The sequence below is a fragment of the Anabrus simplex genome, chromosome 10, assembly GCF_040414725.1.
Source record: "Anabrus simplex isolate iqAnaSimp1 chromosome 10, ASM4041472v1, whole genome shotgun sequence".
In the NCBI taxonomy this organism is placed as follows: domain Eukaryota; kingdom Metazoa; phylum Arthropoda; class Insecta; order Orthoptera; family Tettigoniidae; genus Anabrus; species Anabrus simplex.
Window position 1 is genome coordinate 93,109,515 of NC_090274.1, and position 15,860 is coordinate 93,125,374.

Sequence of the window (15,860 nt, forward strand, 5' to 3'; positions counted from 1 at the left end):
TGTAGGTAGTGAGGAAGAACCTCCTAAGGGAGAAGTAAATAGGAAAGCCATCGCTGCCCAAACTATCTCTGCCCCATTGGACAACGAGTCTGAACGCCGTGCATCGTTGAGTAACATCCGTTCTGAATTAAATACCTTGCCATTGAAACCTTTACCTACTATGTCACCCGGGTTTAGCAGCTTGCCTCATCCATTGGCAATGTTGCTCAGAGGCATCTCTAAGTTTTCGGTTAATACCACCAGTGAAGTAATTTCATTTTTAAGATTTCTTGTTGAATTTCAAGATCATGCCCTTGTGTTTTCTCTTTCTCCATGTCAATTTTTGCAAATCATCTATCCTTATGCAATTGGTATTCTTTCTGACAAAATAGTAAGAGCCATAGCCGAACAGTCATCTATTGAAGATTTTCATGCACACTTGCTTGCAAATTTTATTCCCGCCCGCGCGAGGTCTTCTCTGATTCAGAAGTACTATTATCGTGTACAGCGATTGGATGAGAACTTGGCTGATTTCATATAAGACATTAAGTTTTATACTAGGGTGTTTGCCCTTCATTTTCCTGAAGATCAGATTGTACAGGCTATTGTAGAAGGCATTTCACCATCTTATAGGTCATACTTGTGTTTCGCGGCGTGCCCGCAAACTTTCTCTGAACTTGAAGCGTTGGCCGTCTCAGCGGAAGGAGTTAGGTATGCCGATTCTTTGCGTGTGGCAAAAGAACCCCCTCCTTCGTTTAGTAATACTCGGCCTCTACCTCGCCGACCAGTCATACCCCGTAAATGTTATGCTTGCGGGTCGCCTGACCATCTTCGCAATAAATGTCCATTGGTCAAAACTAGTAGGGCAAATAATGGATCTGGTTCAGCACAAGGCTGTTTTAAATGTGGGGCTTTCTCACATATCGCCAAGAATTGCCCAAACTCGAATAGCACCCCCTCCTGCTCAACTTCTGGTGCAAATTCTATCTATGCCAATAATAAAAAGTGACTAGTGGCTTCGGCTGAGTCGACTAGTCCATCTTCCCGAGACTCAGCCCCTGGTAAACAGGTTGTAAATTCAGGGAACGAGCTATTTTCAAATTTATCTTTTGAAGGTCCCAAAGAGTGTCTTAGGATTGCGGCGGATTTCCCCGCACCTGTTCCTTTTCTTAAGATTGAGTTAAATAACGAGCCTATAACAGCTCTCTTAGATTCAGGCAGTGTTTGTTCGATTATTTCGGCTGAATGATATTCTAAATTGAAATCTGTTTGTAAACTACCTGACTATGTCTCATCTCCTGTTCAATATGTTTCGGCTAATTCATCCCCATTAGAAATTCTAGGTTCCTTATTGGTCAAAATTCGTATTTTTAAATTCACATGGAAAGTTAAATTGTTTGTGGCCAAGCTTTTGTCTTGCCCCATTATATTGGGAGCGGACTTTATTTCTCACACTGGTCTTGTGCTCGATCTTCAGAGTAGGTCTTGCACTTTCAAATTTGCCTCTAATTGTAATATCCCTCTATTAAAGTGTAATTCTGCATCATGTTCTTCTATTTCGCCTACCCAGGATGAGATGTTGTTAGACCTTAGACATCTACCTGAGGAGCAGGCTGATAGTATTCGTAAGCTGTGTCAGTCCTTCCCAGAGGTGTTCTCTGATACTCTTGGTGTTACTGACCTTATTGAATACAAAATTGAGGTCACGGATTCGATTCCTGTCCGTTTTCCACCGTATAGGCTATCTCCACCTAAAATGAAGGCTCTGAAAGAAATTATCGATCAGATGTTGAAGGATGGTATTATTAGGCCCTCTAAGTCGGCGTATTCTTCGCCTATTTTTCTAGTTCCGATACCCCAAGGAGGCTTCAGGCCTGTCATTGATTATAGGGCTCTCAATCAGAAGGTGGTGTTACAATCTGTGCCCCTTCCCGACCTTCATTCTTGTTTTTCATGGTTTCGTAAGGCCAAGTTCTTTACTATCTTGGACTTGAATCAGGCCTACAATCAAATTCCCCTTGCCGAAGAGTCTAAACACCTTACAGCGTTTGCCACGGACTGGAATTTATATGAATACAACCGCGTGCCTTTCGGGCTCCCCTCGGGAGCCGCTGTACTCACTAGGCTGCTAGATAGGGTCTTCTCCGACATCAAATTTGAATACTTGTACCACTACTTGGATGATGTCGTCGTATTTTCAGAGACTTTTGAAGAGCATCTAGATCATCTGCGAGAAGTTCTCGATCGCCTTCGTAAGGCTGGGTTAACTGTTAAGTTGTCCACGGTTGCCTTCGCTAAGCCCTCTATGTCTTTCCTAGGGCATATTGTGTCACCTGATGGTGTAGCCGTCGATCATTCTAGAACACAGGCCATCCGTGATTTTAAACCTCCCAAGGACATTAAAGGTATCGCCAGGTTCATTGGTATGGTGAATTTCTTCAGGAAGTTTATTCCTAACTTCGCTAATAGAGCGGCGCCCTTAAACCTTCTTCGTAGGAAAGGCATCAAATTTGAGTGGGGACCTTCTCAACAAGCCGCTTTCGAAGACCTTAAATTAGCGCTTTGTAATGCCCCTGTACTTGCTATGCCTGATTTCTCGAAGAAATTCATCGTCCAAACCGACGCGTCGTCGTCAGCAGTAGCGGCAGTCCTTCTTCAAGAGACTGAACTAGGGAGGCGACCCATCGCCTATGCATCTAGGACATTGTCGGCTCAAGAAGCCAAGTATTCCATATATGAGCTCGAAGCTTTGGCAGTCTTATTCGCCTTAGAGAAGTTCCGTCTCTATCTGGAACATGTTAAATTCGACCTGGAGACAGATAATCAAGCATTAAGCTGGGTCTTAGGTAGGCCGCGTCGTACTGGTCGTATAGCCCGCTGGGCCATCCGTATTTCGGCCTTCCAGTTTGATGTTAGACATATCAGAGGTACCGAAAATATTGTCGCTGATGGACTCAGCCGTATGTTTTCAAACGACGTTGAGATCCATGAACCGGTCGACCGTTCATCACCTCCCGAGTCCACACTATCTGATGTTAATGCCATCTTAACTGATGCCCCCATGCTCTTTAGGGATATCGAGAAATACCAACATGAAGATCCGACGCTGGCTCCGATAATGGAAACCCTTTCTTCTGGGGAACATGTTGTCCCTTATGTTCTGAGGAATGGTGTTCTATGTTGCCCATCGAGGCATGATAAGATGATGAAAGTTGTCGTTCCAGCTGTTCTTGTACCTATGATCTTCAAGTATTATCATGAGACCCCATTAGGAGGGCATCTTGGAATCTTTAAAACCCGTGAAAAGATTCGTGAAATGTTCATTTGGAAAGGTATGGATGGGGAAATCCGTGAACTAGTAAAGGCTTGTAAATCCTGTTTGATTAGTAAACCAACCATGTGCACCAAGGTAGGCCTTTTGTCTTCCCATCAAGCGTCGCGCCCCATGGAACGCCTGTACATTGATTATGTAGGACCCTTCCCCCAGGCAAAGGGTAATGCTAACAAGTTCATCTTCGTATGCGTAGATGGTTTTACCAGATTTTCTTGGTTATTTCCGACTAAGCTGGCTACCGCTCAGTCCACCATTACTTGCCTAAATTCTATTTTTGCTTCTTTTGGTCCGTGCCAATATATTGTGTCCGATAATGCTAAGGCGTTTACATCAAATCTTTTTCGTAAATTCTGTTTTGACTTATCCATCTCTCGTGTAACTACTTCTGCTTATTACCCTCAACCATCTCTGGCTGAACGGGTTAATCGTAATCTCAGGTCCGCACTTATTGCCTATCATCATGAAGATCATTCCAGGTGGGACACGTCCCTGCATTGGTTAGCTTTTGCTTTGAATTCGGCGGTTCATGAATCACATAAATTTACTCCAGCTTCTTTGATGTTCAAGTTTGTTCCCAACTCGCCGCTCTCTAACCTCTGGTCTCTGAGTGACATTCTACCCGAGACAATAGATCCGGATAATATTAAAGATCTTTGGAAGAAGGCTAAAGCCAATCTTAAGGTATCTCATGAAAAGGTTAGGGAAAGGTTTGATCGTGGACGGAGACCCACCACTTTGAAGGTAGGTGACCAGGTGATGGTCAAGAACTTTGTTCCCGCGGGCAAGCTTGCCCCCAGATTCCATGGGCCATGCATTATTCTGGATTTCCTTACGCCGGTTACCTTATTGTTAAGTAATCCAGCCACCGAGAGGATATTTAGAGTTCACCTGTCCCAGGTGAAACCGGTGTAATTTCTGTGTTAACTTGCTTCATATTATTTTGAAAGGAATATGAAGGTTATATTTTTTTGAGTTTCACTTTTAAGGCTTTCTGCCCCTTCTATAATATTTTGTCTTATATGTAAGCTTTTTGTAAAACCTTCCCCGATCCGTTAAACTGCCATTTTGTCCTTACCATGGCCATTACCACGCTCCCGTCTCCTGCTATACACACTGCGGCTTGATTACATTAAATGCCATGGACACCTGCACGCCGCTGACCCCTCAACCTCTTCACCAAGCCTGTGCCCTCAAAGAGATGATGGTCCAACACAATTCTGCCGCCTAGCTTTAATGTTTCAGTGCCCCCGCAGCCGCGCGGCGCCGTGCAGCAACTGGGGCAGAGGACGGGCCCCCTCTTCTCCAGCGAGTACGTCAGGTGCACGGCGAGCCGGAGCTCTCCTCCCGGCCAAGGCTGATGCGCGGCGCACGACCTGCTACTTGCCCGCAGCCTGTATATGTTCACCGCGGGCGCGGCGTGTTTCAACACCTCTGCTCCCCTCATAGTGCGGGCGAGCGGTATCTCAGGGTACTTGAGGGGTCCGAGCGGCCTCCCTTTGGACGCAAGCTCCAACGGCCGGTCTGGCCATTCAACTTAATCAACATCAACTACATGGACAGTTACGATAAGCAATGACTACACTTGGGAATTCAACAGCAATATTTGGCGGCAATTGCAAAATTTTTCTTCACCTCTAAGTATTAAAAGTTTATCTTCAGAAATTCAACTTCTACAAATATAAAGACTTTACTTCACCTGCAACAACAAAATTTTGAAACTGAATCAAACCAAATTAAGAAAATCTTATAAATGCTTCTGCAATCAATCTTCATATCCACAGCATAACTTGGACCTTGTTTCAAACAGATTTCATGTGTCACCACTGGAGGTACTTTTAGGGAGGGAGGTCTGTACCGGGCGGTACACCTCCACGCCGCTAATTTAAAATTTGCGCCAGTTGAAACTCCTCTGCTGGAGGAAGTCTGAACTTTATATACGCTATTAATTCGCTACCTTCTCAGAAGATGTCACCACGTGGAAAATTTTGAGTTTTTGAACTGTGTCATTTTTGATGTGTTTTTGTTTTGCTTGAAGTAAGAAGTGTGAACTTTCTCTTCTAGAGGACACTACTGAAGATCAACAATAGTGCACCCTAGTGCGAAGTCAAAGAACTATTTTGTTGGAGACATTTTTATTTCAAATGTTTGTTCTTTGCTAATTTTTTTTCAGTCATTGGTTAAGTTGGCAATATTAACCCCTTCTTTCCCCTTGTTTTTAATCTAGCCTATCCCGAATTTCTTAAATTAATTTTCCACCAATTATGTGTTTCTTCTTAGTATTGTGTAGGGGGTTTATTGATGAACCAGTAAAATCCTTGTGGGAGGGTGTTCTCATTCCCCTAACGCCTAGAACCTTCCGCGAGAGTATTTAAACTGCTTATTTTAGGGTCTCCGGGCCACTTCTGTTCCATCTTTCAGTGTATAAAGTACATAGCAGGAGGCGGGAAGCGCCTCTTTCCTCGGCAGCGGTCAACAACAAGGTAATGGCCGATTAATAACTTCTTTCTTTGCTAGCTCAGCAGTTTAACTCTCGGGGCGGGTTCGAAGCGTTCCACCATGTAACCTTTTCCTAAATGTAACTACTCTTTTCATATATTCTCTTTTAAAGCTACATACTGAGATAGAGAGTGCTAACCCTCTCGAGCTCCCACTCATATTGTTTTGAGGTGAACTTATTTTTCTCAACCTATTCTTCGTTAACGTAAAACAAATTGTTCTCTTCTTAAGTCACCTCTTTAGTATGGGATTAGCCCTTGTATTAACGGTCTAGTGCCAAGTAGGTCTTAATCAAAGTGTATTAGGAGTGCAAGTTCGCCTCCTCTCAAATTGTTATTTTAGAGGTCATTTAATTAACCTCCTTTTCATTTAATAGACCTCAGTAGATTGGGTATTTTACCCCTGTGTTTACGTCCGGTGAGGACAACTTGAAGGTGGAGTTTGGTGTGGCCTGGGAGAGGCTTAAATTTGAGAGCGAGTGGCTCTTTTGAAAATTGAGTGTTGTATGCCTCATGGAGGCTTTTCAGTGTAAATTGGAGCAAGGGCACCTAGGCATGAATGGGGTTTTCTGCCCCTCTGTTGAAACTTGTGTTTGGGGTAAAATTGAGCTGATTGCCCTAGCATTGTGAAGTCAGGGCGCGAAGCCCAAATCCTGTAAATATTGTAACTACCCTTTTGGACTTGCTACTTTGTACCTGCCATGCTTGTTATTTCTTTGTTTCAAAAAGAAAATATAACCTTGTTAAATTTTAAATTAATTTTACTTTAGTAGCTTGAGACCTGTTCACCACCCCGCACCTTCTTTCACGCATAACTACCACAAAAATTCGGTAACAATAATAATAATAATAATAATAATAATTGTTGCCTGTTGCAGATTTTTTTTGAACTCACATGCCTGTCTAAGCACTGAGGCAAAGAACAATGAATGTGTCATATCTTCCATACTGTGCATCTTAACCGTGATAAGAAAAGGATGTGTTTCATGTAGACTCATTACACTGCACCAATCCACATGTGTCAGTGCTTGTGCACTACAAGTTAATTATACCTTTATAGGACTCTATTGGATCCTCATATTCAATACAAGATACGAATTGCATTAGTGCAGTGTCCATGATTTTCCCTATTGGTAGATTGGCCTGATGTTATCAGTGAAGTTACCCGGAAGTTAGTGTTGATTAGGAGGTTGTAGTAAAGTCTTGTAGGTGTATAATTCAGAACTGCCAGTATGGATATGAAGCTGATAGGTATTATTTAACACTGCAAAAGATGCAAATACTGCACATATTTAATTGATTTAGTGGTATATTTGCTCGCTATTAAGTTAAAAGACGATATATGATATTAAAATAAGAAATATAATTTTTACATTCCTACTTAATTATAATTGGTACCGGTTTCGACCGTTATTCCTGCCAATCACGAAATAAGTATAAAAGATAATGCACAGGTAAATAAAATGTGCAATTCAAATAATCGCAGTGCCGTTCTGCACATATGTCTTTCTATTCAAGAACTTGCTCCGTACTACATTTACGTATTTGATCTATGATTTATTTATAATTTTGGAAGTATCAACACGCAGTGCTGATCCCTAAAGTTATATAGTGCCTCATGAACTGCAACTAAAAATACATATTTGATCCTAGACTTCTTCATAACATTGAATTTCCAATACACAGTGCTCCATAAAGTGTTTTAGTGCTTCTTAGACAGCATCTGACAGAATTTTTAAAACTTCACATTGTGTAAGGTAGTTTCCCATAGCTTTGCTCTTCCAGCCAGACAGTGCTGTTACATACCAGTCTCTCACATTCACTGAACTGTACACACAGGCCAGCTATTTCAGACCTTTTCCTATAGGATCTGGCAGTATTAGAAATGGCGTGACCAATACTCCTCACATCTCAGTCACTTTCATATCGTAAGAGCTAAGGATGAGACTGAGACCTGAAATACAAGTGACGAACTTGTTCTGGGCCAAACCAGAAGACAACAGGCATTGAGCACACAGTATTTCACCAGAGATGGACTAGGGCAGGCCACCCCATAAGGAAGTCAAAAGCCCTAAACAACATGAACCATAACCTTTGTAGATAACCTATGGGAAACCACGGAAAACCATCTTCAGGGCTGCCAACACTGGGTTCGATCCACTATTTCCCGAATATAAGCTCACAGGTGTATGACCCTAACCGCGTGGCCACTTGCTCTATATAGATATATTGTTCATTGTGACAGGACTTCATATGGATTGAGAAGCAAAAGTTCAGACTGTTGTCTCCAGAATGCCAGCCCTATGTTCAGCATACGGCTGCCCTAATCAGTGTAACTAATCCAAGGATACCTTTTGTTTTAACTAACTGTTACTGAATTAAAACTGACATTGCTTTTGCAATTCCTGTTTGATATTAAACCCATTTTAATGTTCGACCAGGGGAAGTACTGTGAGATAGAGTTATTATTCATTTTATCATGTTTCTGATTTCCTTTTTAAAGACCATGGAATTAACGCAACAACGGGTTGTGAGGATGAAAATAGACGAATTGTATCCCACCCACTGTATCCCACCCAATACGGTCATTTATGCTGTGCACACTTCGAAGTTAAGTACATGTATCAAATGACCAGTGGCTACTACTGTCAAACATGACATGGTTCTAAGCATTTTATTTTCCCTCAGATTTGCAAACAATGAAAATAGAGGGCTCACTGCCAATAAAACATAACTGCGAAAACCCACCAGAGGCAACCTGTTAAAATTAAAGTATATAAATTGGGGACTATTAAGTAGTTTTAAATTATCTTTCCCTAACCATTTGCTGCTCCTATTTATCATGCAATTTAAAATTGTAGTAATCGGGGTGACATTGTTTTAACATTGTTTTAATTTTATTTTTGTTAATCACCTAACCTATGACTACAGGTTTTGTCCCATCCCTAAGAAATTAACGCAGCAATTGTGCAGGCTACCAGGAATAGCAAAGCACACAAAGAGAAACAGGAGGAAAGTCTTCCATCACCAAGAAATCATTGAAGGTCTTCACAAGAAACATAATGATTCAGGTCTCAATGTTCATGGTAGCTATTTCCAAGGAGTGATCCAGAACCTTGTCAGACTTCAGGCCAACCCAACCATGCGATGATATCCCCAGTATCCCTCAGGAAATTTTTACACCACCACATCTTCAAAATCTTTGTCACTGGGCAGAGACCAGTGAAAGAAAGAAATGGTTATGGCTTTTAGTGTTGGGAGTGTCCAAGGATAAGTTTGGCTCACCAGATGCAGGTCTTTTAATTTGACACCCGTACGCAACCTGCGCGTCTTGATGAGGGTGAAATGATGAAGACGACACATACACCCAGCCCCTGTGTCAGCAAGGTTAGCCAATTATGGTTAAAATTCCTGACCCTGCCGGGAATCAAACTGATGCCCGTGTGACCAAATGCCAGCACACTAATCATTTAACCATGGAGCCGGACAATATGACCATTGGGACACTTCCTGTATGCAGCTTTGAGTTGACCAGAATTTTATATCCATCTCTGTTCTTCACACATGAGAGGATGAATTCCAGGTGATCTTGGCTTAAATTATATGTGAGGAAGTATCTTAGTAAAGAATCCTTTTGCCAGACATATGTTTCTGCAAGACCTTGCACACTTAACAAATTAGAAATGATACCATTCATTGCACTTATTTTCATAGAGTTACAGTGAGACAAACCATCAGTTAATATTATTACGATAACGTATGCATTTTTCAATATCAGAACAGATTTTGGCCTGATTGGAATATCTGTTTGCAGCCTTGGTATGCTTACAAATAAGATGACATGAATTTATTAAATCAAATGCAAGATTTAGGAACATTGCATACTGAATGGTACTTTCACAATCAGTAAACACTTCAAGACCCAGATCACTTCAAAATTTATGGGTATTTGCCACAGAATTACTGAAGGTTTATGCATGTAAAGAAATGTTTATCTTTTGTCTCACCCACTCTAAATTCTTTCTGCAAAATCTATAGCCAGTGTGTAGGCCTTTCACTTGCTGTAATAGTACCTAGTTCTTCCAGGTATTTCACCTCAGTAATATTTTCTTGGTCTGAAGCACTACCATCTCTGAGAACCTGCTTTTCTGCTAGGGAATTAATTGCAAGGTTTATATTGTGAGTAGCATCAAGGGAAGTTAATGACTATTGCTAAAACTTTGATGGGTGTGGAAAAGAACACAGGGAATTCAGTCCAACATTCTTCATTCCTAAGGCAATTAGTCACAATCCCATCACAGTTGCTGACCATATGATAATTTGTATGAGCCCTCCACTCACCTGTATGTTTGAGCTCCTGTTCAGTGTTGCAACCATGAAGCCTAATACTTCCATGGCCACTTCATACTCACCAGTGTCTAAATATCCCTGACCTAAGTCAACATAGACACAAAACTTTTATTGTCCTGCACCAAGTTCTTCTTAACAGCCGTTTCATTAAACATCGGAAGTTCCAAGGATTGATTGTGAAAGAGCCCTAACTTTTTCTTTCTTTAAAAAGTCTCCTCTGTAAAACCTGGTCTGCCATCAATAGATGTTGCCCAGTGACAAAGATTCTTAATATGTGGTGGTGTAAATATTTCTTGAGGTACTGGTAACAATAGGGATACTGGGGATATCGATGAATGTTTGCGTTGGCCTGAAGCCTGACAAGGTCTCAGTTCATGTCCTGGGAATAGCTACCCGGAACTTTGAGACCTGAATCATTATGTTTCTTGTGAAGGCGTTCAATGATATCTTGCTAATGGAAGACTTCCCTCCTGTTCTTCTTTATATGCTTTGCTATGATTTCAGCTGATTTGTTTGCTGGTAGCCTGCACCAGTTGCTGCTTTAATTTCTTAGGGATGGGACAAAAGTTGTAGTTTTGTTCATAGGTTTGGTGATTTAAAAAAATAAAATAAAATATTTTTAAAACATTGTCGTCCAGATCACTCCAGTTTTAAATTGCGTGATAAATAGGAGCAGCATCTCTAAATTCAGGTTTCTTGATGATAAAGTTATACCTCGGCCGGTGTCACGCGGAAATACAGGAGATTCCACTTTTGGGACATGAAAGGTCATTGAGTTGGGTCACAGAATCGTATCGTTGGCTCTAACTTGATTCTACTGACGTAAGAAGACGATTGCTAATTAATGTCTTAATTTGGGCTATCATATTGACATACCTTATACTATCAAATGAGAACACCGATAATATAACTTGTCATGTAAGGATTTTCCGTTTAATGACTAAAGAATATTTAAAATAACAACTACAGTGCTAAGAAAATAAAAAAAAGCAACACAAATGGATGTTGGAAATGATTGAATGTTACCGGTACGTTAATTAAAAGGAAACAATTTTATCTTCTGACTCTTGTCAATATTTCGTTCACAACACCAATGATGACTTCAAATTAATGATAAAAATTAAAAGAAAATCCATATCACAATGCTGAAGGCTTGAATTTTAATTAAGTCCATCATTCACCACATTCATCTTCAATCTGATGGATAAAAAGTTCATCAATTCTTGTTGGCTTGGCATATCTATTCACTGACCTCAAATAAATGTCTCAAGATCCCGTTATTATGTTTAAATCATCGCTTAATTCATTAAAAATCTATCTAACAACTTGAATGCACCGGTAACCTATGCTCATAATTATCATTCAGGCCAAGAATATGATCGTAATCCTTCAAACAATAACATTGAGAAAATAAGAAATGAAATTGGTCTATTCTGAGCTCCATCGGCATCTACACCTAAATAATGAACATTTGAAAACATGCTAATCACCAACTACAATGGTTTCAAAACTACGATGACTCTGCAGCACGGGTGTCTTCCGTGAAATCAACCTGTAAAACTACATCAGCTCTAAGCGTCAAGAAATTCAGCTAGCAAGAAAAATCAATCTACTCACCATATATAAATGAATATCATACATTCTATTTGTGACATGGTTCTCAATTATGTTGTGTCATTAACTCGTGAAGATCTTATATCACTCCAGCATTCTGCGCAATTACATATACTGTATTTAATATATTTTAGACGATCTTACTACCAGTTTTCTCGAAATGTCATTGTAAATATCGCCTTATGCCTAAGTAATTACCATTCATTACAGCAAAATCAATTTCATACGCATGACTAAATCAATCTTCACTACAGTGAATCTCATCAGGACCTCTACATCGCATCATTCTATAAAATGCTTAATCCCAATAACACATTCACGACGATCCATATAACGTTGAGCATTTTCATATTTCGACCACCCTGTCACAATAAACCTGTCATCATATTACACACAAGTCATGCTCAAGGAATTCTCATTTCATTAAAAAATATACTCAGGCACTTCACATTACGAAGACTATACATTTTAACACCATTATTAACACAATATCATCGCAACAACATCATAATTACATTACATTACAATTACACTCGCGAACACTACGCTTAACATAAAAATATGATCGTAGATGACTCTAAATCACGCACATGTTATTACCGATTCCTTCTAATATATATTAGAACCATAAATTAAACTGAAATTTCTTCATAATGACACTATCTTAACACGGGTATTATCCATGCCTAAATCTGTCTGCATAACATTTACTAGCGACCGCTTAGATTCACACGACATAGCGTACGATATATCATAATTCAGGATCATTCACGACACAACTTCCAACATTCTTACCCATCGTAAGGCAATGATTGACGAATAAAATTGTTTCCTTCCGGTTGTGTAATTTGGCATGTCACAAATTTGACATTGTAAAACATACTACTCTATTTAAAAGCAGCTACATAGCGGGATAATAAGACATTGACTTTGAGTACTCATCATTCGTTGGCTTCAGGAAGAAGACACCTCTCATCCTCCAGTATTGGTATACTATCCGTTCGTATCTATCCCAGTTTTCGTCAGGTCAGTTGAGACCGTATACTGTAACTTAGCAAGACATGCTGGGATTCATCAGCATCTCATAGTCATCTTCAATAGTACTTGGCGTCATGATACCTGAAACTCGTAATAAGTTATTAGTATAGAGTTACTCGCATTGATATCATTCACAATATTCTTGTACAACACTCGCCTTAATGTTCTGAGAGAACCAGATACGTATCTCGTTTCTTTACAAATGTTATTTCTTATTACAGGTGACAATATTGTATTACAATCTAGCTTCACTTCTAATCTGCTTCCTATGCGTGTGCAACACTTCTAATACCCTCAAAGTTTTCAGCAGAACTGTAAACTTATCTTATTTTGAAACAAAACCTAATACTAGATTACAATAATAACAGACAGTTTGCTTTTAAAAGACTTCTCCATATTTCCTAGCTTTCCGTATGTCTTTGACAATTAAACACCTGAATTCTTGATACAGAGTACTCTTATATAATCATTTAGGTCGGCAAAGGAATTAATTTAATAATCCGTCACATAATATTTCGGTTACCATTCGACAATTTCATCACCAGTCTCAGTTATCGAATCGTATCGGACTAGATAGGCAAGGTATGGCCATCATGTACAGATTGAACTTAGCCCATTTAATCCAACTCATTCCATGGCCTCCTATACATTTCTGTCATTGATATTCTCGCCATTTATTTACATTTATTAAAATTTACTTGAATAAACTGTGATATTTACTTAATTCTGTATTTCGTGCCACGACATATTAATATCCACCTAACTTAACGAGATTCCACGGGACTCAGAACTTATCATTTTTGCCGATACCTTCAATCCGTTGCCTGTTGTTCGTATAGTTGAGCGAGTTATTTGGGTTTCTGTCACACTTGGACATGCAGTAATCGGACATACGATTGTGTTGTGAACAGCCAAGCTCATGGGGAGGAGGAAAATGGTGTTGGTGAAATCATGCTTGAGGAAGTGGAAAGGATGGTAACTAAACTCCATTGTCATAAAGCAGGTGGAATAGATGAAATTAGACCTGAAATGGTGAAGTATAGTGGGAAGGCAGGGATGAAATGGCTTCATATAGTAGCAAAATTAGCATGGAGTGTTGGTAAGGTACCTTCAGATTGGGCAAAAGCAGTAATTTCACCTATCTATAAGCAAGGGGACAGGAAGGATTGCAACAACTATCGAGGTATCACATCGATTAGTATACCAGGCAAAGTTTTCACTGGCATCTTGGGAGGATGTAATCAGTCGTTGAGAGGAAGTTGGATGAAAACCAGTGTGACTTCAGACCACAGAGAAGCTGTCAGGATCAGATTTTCAGTATGCGCCAGCTAATTGGAAAATGTTACGAGAAGAATAGGCAGTTGTGTTTATGTTTCGTAGATATAGAGAAAGCATATGACAGGGTACCGAGGGAAAAGATGTTGGCCATACTGGGGGACTATGGAATAAAAGGTAGATTATTAAAAGCAAACAAAGGCATTTATGTTGACAATTGGGCTTCAGTGAGAATTGATGGTAGAATGAGTTCATGATTCAGGGTACTTACAGGGGTTAGACAAGGCTGTAATCTTTCACCTTTGCTGTTCGTAGTTTACATGGATCATCTTCTGAAAGGTATAAAATGGCAGGGAGGGATTCAGTTAGGTGGAAATATAATAAGCAGTCTGGCCTGCGCTGCCGACTTGGCCTTAATGGCAGATTGTGCCGAAATATCTTGGAACTTGAAAATAGGTGCAATGAGTATGGTATGAAAATTAGCCTTTTGAAGACTAAGTTAATGTCAGTAGGTAAGAAATTCAACAGAATTGAATGTCAGATTGGTGATACAAAGCAAGAACAGGTCGGTAATTTCAAGTCGTGTGTTCTCCCAGGATGGTAATATAGTAAGTGAGATGGAATCAAGGTGTCGTAAAGCTAATGCTGTGAGCTCGCAGTTGCGATCAACAGTATTCTGTAAGAAGGAAGTCAGCTCCCAGACGAAACTATCCTTACATAGGTCTGTTTTCAGATCAGCATTGCCTTACGGAAGCGAAAGCTGGGTGGACTCAGGATATCTTATTCATAAGTGAGAAGTAACAGACATGAAAGTAGCAAGAATGATTGCTGGTAAAACAGGTGGGAACAATGGCAGGAGGGTACTTGGAATGAGGAGATACAGGCTGATTTAGGAATGAACTCGATGGATGAAGCTGTACGCATAAACCGGCTTCGGTGGTGGGGTCATGTGAGGCGAATGGAGGAGGATAGGTTACCTGGGAGAATAATGGACTCTGCTATGGAGGTTAAGAGAAGTAGAGGTAGACCAAGACGACGATGGTTAGACTCGGTTTCTAACGATTTAAAGATAAGAAGTATAGAACTAAATGAGGCCACAACACTAGTTGCAAATCGAGGATTGTGGCGACGTATAGTAAATTCACAGAGGTTTGCAGACTGAATGCTGAAAGGCATAACAGGCTATAATAAAAATGTATGTATGTTATTTCACCATAAGCTTTCAATGTCTTGGCCGACTCCAGTCCAACATTCATTGGATGGTTATCTTACTTAAAACTATTTAATAGCTCCCACTGTATATACTTTAATTTTAACAGGTTGCCTGTGGTGGGTTTTCTTGGTTATGTTTTATTGGCAGTGAGCACTCTGTTTGCTTTGTTTGCAGATTCGAGGGAAAATAAAATGCTTAGAACCATCTCATGTCTGGCAGTAATGGCCACTGGTCATTTGATACAGGTACTTTGAAGTACTTAACTTTCAAGTGTGCAGAGCATAAATGGCTGTATTGGGTGGAATAAAATTTGTCTCTTTTCATTCCCTCAACCAGTTGTTGAGTTAATTCCTTGGACTTTAAAAAGGAAATTAGAAACATGATCAAATGTATAACAACTCTGTCTCACAGTACTTCCTTTGTTTAAACATTGAAATGAGTTTAATATCAAACAGGAATTGCAAAAGCAATGTCAGTTATAATTCAGTAACACTTAGTTGAAACAAAAGTTAACCTTGGATTAGTTACACTGATTAGTGCAGCCATATGCTGAACATAGAGC